The sequence below is a fragment of the Carya illinoinensis genome, chromosome 4 (assembly GCF_018687715.1).
Source record: "Carya illinoinensis cultivar Pawnee chromosome 4, C.illinoinensisPawnee_v1, whole genome shotgun sequence".
Classification (NCBI taxonomy): Eukaryota; Viridiplantae; Streptophyta; class Magnoliopsida; order Fagales; family Juglandaceae; genus Carya; species Carya illinoinensis.
Window position 1 is genome coordinate 16,105,669 of NC_056755.1, and position 12,109 is coordinate 16,117,777.

At 32.2% G+C, this 12,109-nt stretch overlaps 1 long non-coding RNA gene across 1 annotated transcript; it reads left to right on the forward strand.

Moving 5' to 3' along the window:
* The first annotated feature begins 11,415 nt into the window (after positions 1-11,415).
* On the forward strand, positions 11,416-11,785 carry LOC122307520. Its single transcript, XR_006241768.1, has 3 exons — positions 11,416-11,474; positions 11,580-11,645; positions 11,756-11,785. It is a non-coding gene; the product is annotated as an uncharacterized LOC122307520 (long non-coding RNA).
* The last annotated feature ends 324 nt before the right edge of the window (positions 11,786-12,109 follow it).

Below are 12,109 nucleotides of genomic sequence, written 5' to 3' on the forward strand. Positions count from 1 at the left end.
CAATAGTTTTCTCAACATAAAAGTAAAATCTCTTATAGATCAAATTCTGTCATGTTAATGATATAAAAGACATGTAAATGGTGTGTTTTTTCACACTGATTTGTAAGTAGGACTCCCCATATCCATATAGCACCCACACACCATACACACCCGCACATGAAAAATCATATAGAGGATATATCTTTCACTCCACTCATATGTTATGATTTCATTTGAAAGAAAAATTTAAATATTTAAATATTGCTAAGTAAGCAAGCAATAACGAGAGACTAAAAAAGGTGAGGCAAGGGGCTCTCAATCTCTAGGAAAAATCAAATCTTTCATATAAGTAATGTGGATAGTGTATCATCCACACCAATTTGTAGGTTGAAGGACTCCTTACACAAATATCCAGACCCACACCACACATACATCAATACACAATGTAACACTCCCAAATCCCCACGCACGGACACGGGGAAATCGAGATGTCTGGATGATGACAACCCGGGTCACCACCCTATCGACGAGTGCCAAGTGTGTGTAAGAGCAACAAATGTGCAAAAAGAAATGTAGCGGATAACGAAAGTCATATAACTAAATACCAGAATTTTTTTTAATATAATACAAGCTGTTTAAAACATACATAAATAAAATACTACATAACACAAATATAGTTTTAAAAATAGCTACAACGCATAACTTCAACTCAAAACTCTGGCGGAGCCGCATCCTCGGGCTCAGCCTCCTTCTCCTCCTCAAATCCTGCACCAAAATCTACGGAACCAAAATGGCGCCGCAGGTAAGTAAAATCCAAACACCACCAGATAAAAATATATAAAACTCAAACAATATGCATGAAGTATGCCCAATGCACATGTCTCATAAACCACATCTCAAAACCCATAAAAACATATTTTTCCACGCACGCCAAAAAAATCTCGTTTGGCCCAAAAACATATCCTTTCCAAATATCACGCCAAAAGTCACATTTGGCCCATATCCATCTCAAACCATTATCCAATTAATCCGTATGCACCATGACCTCCCCTAGGGGTCATCCGCACACTCTGGCTCCACTGTCACACCGCAGGTTACGACCACGCATGTGACACCTAACGAGCGATACCCAGTTTTGCGCCCCGCGCGTTCGTAGCCAAGCATCCTCTAGCCCTCGCCAGCGAAGGGCCACGAACTCGGTGTGTAGAGCGATGCCTGGTTCCGCGCCCGGCGCGTTCGTAGCCAAGCATCCCCTAGCCCCCGCTCCTGTCGTCGCCCAGCGACAACTCAGGGGACATCACTCAGTTTATTCCGCTCCCGAGTGACCAGAGGAGCTCCACCGAGATAATACCCCATTCCGGCTTGGGGTCTTGATACACACGCACCCGAAAATCCATTTACGCCAATAAAACAGGCTTTTCTCAATTAAATAAAAACGCACGTGCATGCACCATGTAAATGCGATATCAATGCACAAAAAGATCAACCAACCATAAATCAATAAAATAAACAACTCCGTCCTCCATCCATCCGACCCCCGAACTCCTCAGACTCAGTCCGGAATCAACCAACCAGCAGTCAAATAATTATTGAATGAGCAAAATATATTTAAATCTGAAAGTAGGGTTTGGAAAATACTTACAGCGCTATATGGTATTTTTAGAAAATACGCGGCGTTGCAAACGGCAGAGGAAAGCAACGTAACAATGAAATTTCACTATGGTCGTGGGTTGTAAAATACCCACTTTTGAATAGGGACAAACCAAGGCTCGGGATTGATAGGGAAGGGTCTAAGAATGTTTATGAAGCTAGTGGAAGTGGAGGTTGGCCGTGGGTGGCGGCGGAAACGGTGGTTGATGGCCGGATTTCCCAAAATGGAAAGCTAGCTCGTGGGAGCTGTTCCGGTGACTATTAGAGGTCGGAAATGGGTGGGTTAGGACGGCAAGGAGTCGGTGATGAAGTGATGAAGAGGTGGTGGCCAGAGGTGGAGCGACGGCGGCGGATCGGAGCAAAATTCGTGGGGCTTAAAGGGCTATTTCCCGTTAAACGGCGGCACGGCTGGGGTTGGGATTCGGTGGGGTGGTGCGCCGGCTGGAGGGGAGTCGACCGGCGGGGGTGGTGTCGACCACGGTGGCCGAATGGCAGTGGGACAGGGCTGATGGTCGAACGGCGTGAAGGAGAGGAGAGAGAGAGAGGGTCGACGCACGGGGGGGCTCGGGGGAAAAAGAAAAAAAAGGAGAAAAAAGAAAGAAGAAAAAAGAAAAAGAAAGAAAAGAGAAAAAGAGAAAAAGGAAAAAGGGAAAAGAAAAGATGTAGGAAAGAAATAAGGTCCAATCCTCACTCCGGAAACCAAAACGGATCCGCCGAAAACGACATTAAAAACTGTAAAACGACTAAATAAATAAAACACAACATCAAATAAATAAAAATCAATTTTAAAACGTAATAATTTAAAATAAATAAACCAATATATTAATTAAATTAAAAACAATCATTCAGGGAAAATACACGCAAAAGCGGGTCATCACACACAAACTTGTGAAGGGTGTGTTCTTTAGACCATCTTGCAAGTAAAAAGCTTCTCCACACACTACACAAACAAGCAAATACCAATACCCACACCCACAGTTCCACACCCACCCACACACATGTTCCTACACCTAGTCCCTTTCACATACAAACAACACATACTACACCAACAGATCACACCCACACACACTGACACACATGCGCATACCCATATCTTTACACTCACATTTAAACTCACAAATCTTTGAAAGAGTAATGTTAGTTATAAATTGGTGTAGAGGACACATCATTCATGCCGATGACATATCGTGATTTGATAAAGAGAATTTAATTATAAATTTCACTTACAAATCAAATTATGTCATGTTAACAGTGTCGACAACTTATACAAATAATTTTTCTCTAAGAAATTATTATCTCATTTATAATTTTCCTCTTTAAAATGAAAATTTTATTTACAAGCCTTATTTTTTACACAACTAATATATTGTTTATATGAAATGAAACAAGTTAAAGAAATAAATAAATAACTTCAAGGAAAACCAACTAACAACTTGTGACTATACTATAGGCCGGAAGTGAATTGATGCATTGGTGTGAGGCATGCATGCTCTCATAGTTATGATGAGTACATGAAAAAGAGTAAGCAATTACTAAAGCACTTCACTTTCGATCATTGGCTTTGTAATATTGGCAGTTAATTCCGTTGTGCATACTAACTTGGTAATGTTGGAAAGTCTTATGCTCATTCCAGAGTATTTTTTTTCACATTAACTATGTTAAAAAATAATTGCTTTTTTCATTTTTTAAAAGTTGTAATGGGTCCCACAACAATTGATGTGTTAACACCAACTTTTACGTATTAAAACTCATTTAAAATTAGAAAAATTCAATTTAAAATTCAAATTTCTTACAAATTAAATCATGTCATGTCAATGTTCTAAAGATTGTTTTTCATACCAACTTATAAATAGTACTCTTAAAATTATCATCTCATTTCTTCCTCCTAGAGGTAGAGTGCACCATAATTAGTAGAAACCATGGTGAAACTCAAAATAGCCACCTTATAACTGCTCAGCAAAAGTTGAGAGAGAGATTTCTTGTGCGTAGTTAGGGGTGTAAAAAAAATCCAGAAAACTAGAAAACCGGCCCGGACCAGTTGTGCCGGTTTTGAACCGGTCCGGTCCGGAATCGGTTTTTATAAATAGGAAACCGGACAGTACCGGTCCGGTTCCGCTTAATAGTGGACCGGACCGGACCGGACCGGTACTGTTTATATATATATATATTTATTAATATTATATATAATATGTTTTATATTATATATACTTTTTATATAAAATAATATAAATTATAATTATATATAAGATAATGTTATTATAATTTATAAAATAAATGTTTAATCTTGAACATAAAAATGTAATTCATCATATGCTTTTAATATATAATATTATAAATATATATTATTAATAACATTTTATTATAAGAAGTAAGAACTAAGAAAAAAAAAATTACTCAAATAGTCAAATATTATTACTAAATTTTGAAATAATCACTAATACTAAATAGTCAAATATTATGACTTAATACTAAATACTAATAGTCTAATATTATATTACTAATTTACTATTAATATTATACTTTCAGTCTATGTATAAACTATAATAAGCTAATACTAAAGTTTAAACTACTATACTAATTTTAGTAACTAAATCACTACACTAAATAATCACATATAAAATAATCACTATAGTCTATTAATAATATAGTTATAATAATCACTAATATTTATAATGATATTAATTGTCTAATACTATAGTACTATTTGTAATATACTTTAAGTCTATATAATCATTAATTACATAAAAAATAATCACATATATACTAATAGTCTAATACTAATATTCTAATATAGGTTATAGTTATACTCATACTAATATAGTTATACTAAATCACCAAAACTAATACTAATATATTGCTATACTAATAGTCTAATATTAATACTATTACTATTATATAGTCTATTACTATTATATAATCTAATATAGTCTAATATTAGTTATATAGCTATAACTAATACTAATATATATACTAATACTAATAGTCTAATATAGACTTATAGACTTATAGTATTAATACTATATTGCATTGTTATATTCTTTAATTTATTATGTATAACTATGTAGTCTATTATATATATATAGTCTATTATATTAATACAATTTAAATTGTATGACCTAATACTAAATACTAATAATCTAAAACTATATTACTATTAGTATTATACTTTAAGTCTATGTATAATTTTATAAATTAGTATATAAATCATTATACTAAATAATCATATATAAAATAATGATATAATAACACTAATACTAAATTAATATACTAATACTATCAGTATAGTCTATCAGTAATATACTTATAATAAAATAAACTCACTATAACAATTAACAAATATTAATATCATTATATGGTAGCTATAATCACTATAATGAATACTAATATTTATAATGATACTAATAGTCTAATATAGACTATAGTTATACTCATACTGATATAGTTATACTAAATCACCAATTCACCATAAGGTCCATAACTAATACTAAGATATAACTATACTAATAGTTTACCAATAATACTATTATATTGTCTAATATATTATATAACTATAACTAATACTAATATTTATATACTTATACTAATAGTTTAATATAGACTTATAGTATTAATACTAATAGTTTATTATATATATACTAATATTAATAGTCATTAATAATTATATTATTTAATGTATAACTATATAGCCTATATATAGACTTATAGTATTAATATCATTATATGTAGTAGTGACACTAATACTATAATAGTTTTAGTCATTGTTTTGTATTTAATAATATAATTGTTATAGTGTTTTTAATTGTCTTATATTTATTTTATTGTACTATTTTTATTTTATTGGACACTTATTTTAACCATATAAGTGTATTTTGGAATCTATTTTAAGCCCAGCCACCACAGCCCAGCGATCCGACCCGGCCCAGTCAGCAACCCAGTTCAAATTAGGTTAAACTAAAGAGTAAAGCATGCTAGACTTTTTTTTCTGCTTCCAGACCATCTACTGCGCCGACTCCTCTTCTTCTTCTTCTTCTTCTTCTTCTTCTTCTTCTTCTTCTTCTTCTTCTTCTCTGCTTTAACGCCAGCTGGACCAAGCACTGAAGCACGCTACAACTACGAGGCTCTTTCTTGATACATGTATGGTACCGTTTATCCTTTATTGCATTTATTATACAACTACAACTACAAGGCTAGTTAGTAGTTAGAGGCTTAGAGGCTAGAGCACTTCATTAGTTCTTGCAATAAATGAAGATGTGTACAGAATTACGTTGAGCCGGTTGAGGGGCTTGTAGTTAGACTAATTAGAAAGCTTGTAGACAACGGATTTCACAAGTTGTAGTTTTGTACAGGTTGTAGACTACGGATGTCAGAAGTTGTAGTTTTGTTCAGGTTGTAGACTATGGATTTCACAAGCTTGTAGACTACAGACTAACTTAACTGCTAGTTCACATATATCTTCTATATATAAAAAGTGTGTATAAAACGGAAAATCTTGTTTTAACGGTTTTTCTTGTTTTTCCGTTAAAGTTAACACCGTTTGTTTAAATACGTGTGAATGTAATGGGCATATAGAATGAAGACATAAATGTTGAGAAAGATAATATTCAATGTTGTTATATGATTTATTAATCACAATAATTACAATACTTAATAGTTTATATAATAATAAGTAATTAAATATTAGTTATTATATTTTTCTCTTTCTCCTTAACATATACACGTGTATTAGGTGCATAAGACGTGAATTCTTAAGTATAATACATGTGTATTATACGTTTCATTAAATCAGATTATTGAGTATTCTAAATTTAAAAATCTCATATAATATATAATACAAGTGTGTTTAATCAAAGTGTTTTTTTTTTCCATGGTAGTAGGACGTAGCTTCCACTAAGTCATATTCCACACGTGAGCTTGCTATGATGGGCATGTGACAAAGGTCGTGATCCTTGAGCTAATCAAGAAAAAGTAAATTCGGCCAACAACTTCAAAATATATTTTAGGATTTATATATAAGCTATATATAAAAAATATTATACCACAAATTTTATAAAAAAATTATATTTTAACTTTATGTTGATCTTGATCGATTCAACCAACAGTAAAATAAGAATTTCAATATTGTCTCTATTGATCGTCTATAGGATTACATAAATTGATGAATTATAATACAAATATTAAACGACACATATTTTGAACTACCGTTTGTGTTAGACTTTTATTAAATTTTTCGTATACATCTTTGCTAAAATTATGGATGTTATAAATATGTATTAGATTATATGATATTTTGAACTAATTTTTTTATCTTCTCCAACATGCCTTAAATTATTAAGTGACATCAATAATTTTTATAAAATATATATTATTTTTTACAAATAATCATTTCATAAAATTAGATAAACGTGCTTTGCACGTTGCTCCCACCTAGTATATATATATATATATATATATTTTAGTTTATTTATTTGATGAATATTATTTTGGTAGTAACCGTAGTATATTCTTGGTTAGTGAAAAAAGAAATCTATTGGAGTTTAACACGATCCGGCAATGTGATATATTTTTTCTTTGTTAGTTTATTTATTTGATGAACATTATTTTGGTAATTTGCTAAATTACTACTTGTACGTGCATGTGGCTTAAATAATATTAATATGTTTTTTAAATTGCTTGGTCTATTATTTTATAAAGTGTGTGATTGCTAAATTTCTTGGAACATTATTTTATAAAGCATGTGATTGCTAAATTGCTTGGTCTATTATTTTATAAAGTATGTGATTGTAATCTAATATTAATGCTATTTATTGTTGTTACTATAGATGGATCAATCAAATGAAACACTCGGTGATGTAAGACCTTCAAAGGAAATGAGTCAAAAGACCATAGAATCAACGGTGACTAATGATCCACTTTCTCCACCTTCCAATGTAAGTAAGCCATCTGAGAGTGGTAGGAAGAGATCTGTAGTTTGGGACTATTTTAAAAAGATTAAAACTGAAGATAATTCAAGACCTAGAGCTGCATGTAATTTTTGCGGGACTACTTATGCTTGTGATCCTAATATAAATGGCACAAATTCAATGTTACAGCACTTGGAAAAAACCTGTAAGAAGTCTCCACTTAAGAAAGTGGATAGAAACCAATCTGTATTATGTTTCCAGTCTGAAGAAAGCAGTGGGGGGCTTGTATCTATTGCTTTTAGTGTTGAGACTTGTAAAGCAGCCTTAGCTGAAATGTTGGTTATTGATGAGCTTCCTTTTAAATTTGTCGAAAGGGAAGGGTTTAAGAAATTTATGCTTGTTGTACAACCTAGATGGAATGGGATTCCATCACGTGTAACGGTTGCAAAAGATATTTTTAAACTTTATTTGAGAGAGAAAGACAAGCTGAAAAGTGCTCTTAAGGGGCAGCAAATTTGTCTAACCACGGATACATGGACATCCGTGCAAAATTTTAACTACATGTGTCTCACTGCACATTTTATTGATGAAGATTGGAAAATGAACAAAAGAATTATCCGCTTTTGTAAGGTGGAAAACCATAAGGGTGAGACATTGGGAAAAAAATTGAAATGTGTTTGCTTGAATGGGGGAGGCCCAAAATATTTACAATTACACTTGATAATACAAGTTCAAATAATGAGATAGTTTCGTATATCAAAAGAAAGACAAGGAATAAAAAAAGATACGATTTTGGAACATGAGTTCTTGCATATGAGATGTTGTGCTCATATCTTGAACTTAATTGTTCGGGATGGGTTGAAAGAATATGATCAATCAATTGCACAAATTCGAGCAGCTGTGAAGTATGTGAAATCATCTCCACAAAGGTGGAACACATTTAAGCAATGTTGTAATAGTGAGGATATTACTTGTAAAAGTAGTGTATGTTTAGATGTACCAACTCGTTGGAACTCCACTTTTATGATGTTGGATAGGGCTGAAAAGTTTCAAAAAGCATTTCAACGGCTAAAACATGAAGATTCAGGATATGTTAAGAGCCTTGGGAAGGATGACAGTGAGGATGATGATGGTGTTAGTGAGTTGGGTAAAGGAGGGGCATCCAAGTTAGGGCCTCCAACCATGGATGATTGGGATAAGAGTAGGTTGTTTGTAAAATTTCTAAAACTTTTTTATGATGTAACCTTGCGTTTCTCTGGGGCCAATTATGTCACTTGCAACTGTTTTGCATTTGAGCTTGCGACAATTCATGCTGCAATTAATTTGGAGTGTACGGAAGGGCCTAATAAATTGAGGACAATGACATTTAATATGAAATCTAAATTTGAGAAGTATTGGAGAAATATTGAAAAAATGAATCTTTTGTTGTATATTGCATTGATTCTTGATCCTCAATATAAAATGCGATGTCTAGATATTCTTTTTGAATGATTCTATGAGGATAACACTTCAAAAGTTCTTATGTTGTTGGATTTAGTTAAAGATGCTTTGACTCGTTTATATGATAGTTATTGTGCAAATGAGGAAAGTAATGTTGGGGCACAAGATCAAACTATGAGCCAATCAAGTGAGGGATGGGCTACTACTACAAGTTCAAATCCTGGGGTAGGTGAAGGTGATTTTGGATCAATGGGATCATATATTCGTTTAAAAGTTCAGATGCGGTTGGAGTCGGAGAACTCTTTGGAGAGTAAATCTGAATTGGAGAGGTATTTAATTGAAAAATGTGAAAAGAGTAATCCAAAATTTGACTTGTTGAATTGGTGGAAGGTTAACAGCATTAGATACCCCGTGCTTTCAAAAGTTGCGCGGGATGTTCTTGCAGTTCCGATATCTACAGTGGCTTCTGAGTCGGCTTTTAGCACAGCAGGTCGAGTACTTGATCCTTTCCGCATTAGCCTATCTCCACTTATGGTTGAAGCCCTTATCTATACACAAAATCGACTTCGCTCATCTTCTACCCCGTTAAACATTCGCACTTTAATGGATGATGTTGAGGAGTTTGAGAAATTTGATACAGGTATGTAGCATCATTCACCTTTTCTTTAAGTGTTTTTAAAATGTATATCATATTAGTAATTTGTTTTAATTATTATGCTTTATTTTTTCCTTTTTGTGTAGAGCTTATGGAAGACTTAGGGAGTTCTTCAAGACCCACTTCTTTGGTTGGAGATGATTAAATTTAAGGTAGGACAACTAGTATATTTTATTTTCTTAAAGTTTTTATTTATTTATTTAATGTAATTACTAACTTTTTATTGAAATTAACTGCTTGATTTATTTTAATACATTTACAAGGTTTGTTGAATGGACTATTGGATTTGGTGGCTACGTGCATAGTTATTATTATTAGCTATTTGTTCTAGTTGTAAGGTTTTTTTATTGGATGTTCTTGTAATTTGAACTTCTAATTTAGATTTGTAATTTGGACTTGTAATTTGTTGGACTTTTGGACTTGTAATTTGTTAGACTTTTTAATTTGTATTTTAGACTTTTGGTATTTGGATTTGTAATTTGTTAGACCTTTGGACTTGTCATTTAGACATTTGGAATTTGGACTTATAATTTATTGGACTTTTGGACTTGTAATTTAGACTTTTAGACTTATTTTATTTCATAGCATAATTTTTTTTTTATTGTAGATTTTATTTTCTTGTAGCAGTTTTATTTAAAGGCTTATAAGCTTAGAACATATTTTTTTTACACTAGATTTCATGTTTCAGTTTTTGTGTTGTAGCAGTCTTTTATATAGTAGAATTTTGTTTAGATAGCATATTAACAATTTATAAGGCAAATTTTTTGTAACAGATTTTTTTTACATAACAAATTTTTTTTATAAAGCAGATTTTTTTTACATAGCAAATTTTTAAAACAGAATTTTTAAATCAGTTTTTTTTTTTAAAACAGAATTTTTTAATGACAAATTTATATTTTATTAAAACCGAAAAACTGGACCAAACCGGCCGAAAACCGGTAAAACCGGAATACCGGTTTATAAGAAAAATATGTGCGTAATCGGTTTTGAAAAATACAAAACTGGTACCTACCGGTTCGGTCCTAGATTTTGTCCAAAACCGGACCAAACCGGACCGGTTACACCCCTAGCGACAATTCATGCTGCAATTAATTTGGAGTGTATGGAAGGGCCTCATAAATTGAGGACAATGGCATTTAATATGAAATCTAAATTTGAGAAGTATTGGAAAAATATTGAAAAAATGAATCTTTTGTTGTATATTGCATTGATTCTTGATCCTCGATATAAAATGTGATGTCTAGATATTCTTTTTGAAGGATTCTATGAGGATAACACTTCAAAAGTTCTTATGTTGTTGGATTTGGTTAAAAATGCTTTGACTCGTTTATATGATAGTTATTGTGCAAATGAGGAAAGTAATGTTGGGGCACAAGATCAAACTATGAGCCAATCAAGTGAGGGATGGGCTACTACTACAAGTTCAAATCCTGGGGTAGGTGAAGGTGATTTTGGATCAATGGGATCATATATCCGTTTAAAAGTTCAGATGCGGTTGGAGTCGGAGAACTCTTTGGAGAGTAAATCTGAATTGGAGAGGTATTTAATTGAAAAATGTGAAAAGAGTGATCCAAAATTTAACTTGTTGAATTGGTGGAAGGTTAACAGCATTAGATACCCCGTGCTTTCAAAAGTTGCGCGGGATGTTCTTGCAGTTTCGATATCTACAGTGGCTTCTGAGTCGACTTTCAGCACAGCAGGTCGAGTACTTGATCCTTTCCGCATTAGCCTATCTCCACTTATGGTTGAAGCCCTTATCTATACACAAAATTGACTTCGCTCATCTTCTACCCCGTTAAACATTCGCACTTTAATGGATGATGTTGAGGAGTTTGAGAAATTTGATACAGGTATGTATGTAGCATCATTCACCTTTTCTTTAAGTGTTTTTAAAATGTATATCATATTAGTAATTTGTTTTAATTATTATGCTTTATTTTTTCCTTTTTGTGTAGAGCTTATGGAAGACTTAGGGAGTTCTTCAAGACCCACTTCTTTGGTTGGAGATGATTAAATTTAAGGTAGGACAACTAGTATATTTTATTTTCTTAAAGTTTTTTTTATTTATTTAATGTAATTACTAACTTTTTATTGAAATTAACTGCTTGATTTATTTTAATACAATTGCAAGGTTTGTTGAATGGACTATTGGATTTGGTGGCTACATGCATAGCTATTATTATTAGCTATTTGTTCTAGTTGTAAGGTTTTTTTATTGGATGTTCTTGTAATTTGAACTTCTAATTTAGATTTGTAATTTGGACTTGTAATTTGTTGGACTTTTGGACTTGTAATTTGTTAGACTTTTTAATTTGTATTTTAGACTTTTGGTATTTGGATTTGTAATTTGTTAGACCTTTGGACTTGTAATTTAGACATTTGGAATTTGGACTTATAATTTATTGGACTTTTGGACTTGTAATTTAGACTTTTAGACTTATTTTATTTCATAGCAGAATTTTTTTTTATTGTAGATTTTATTTTC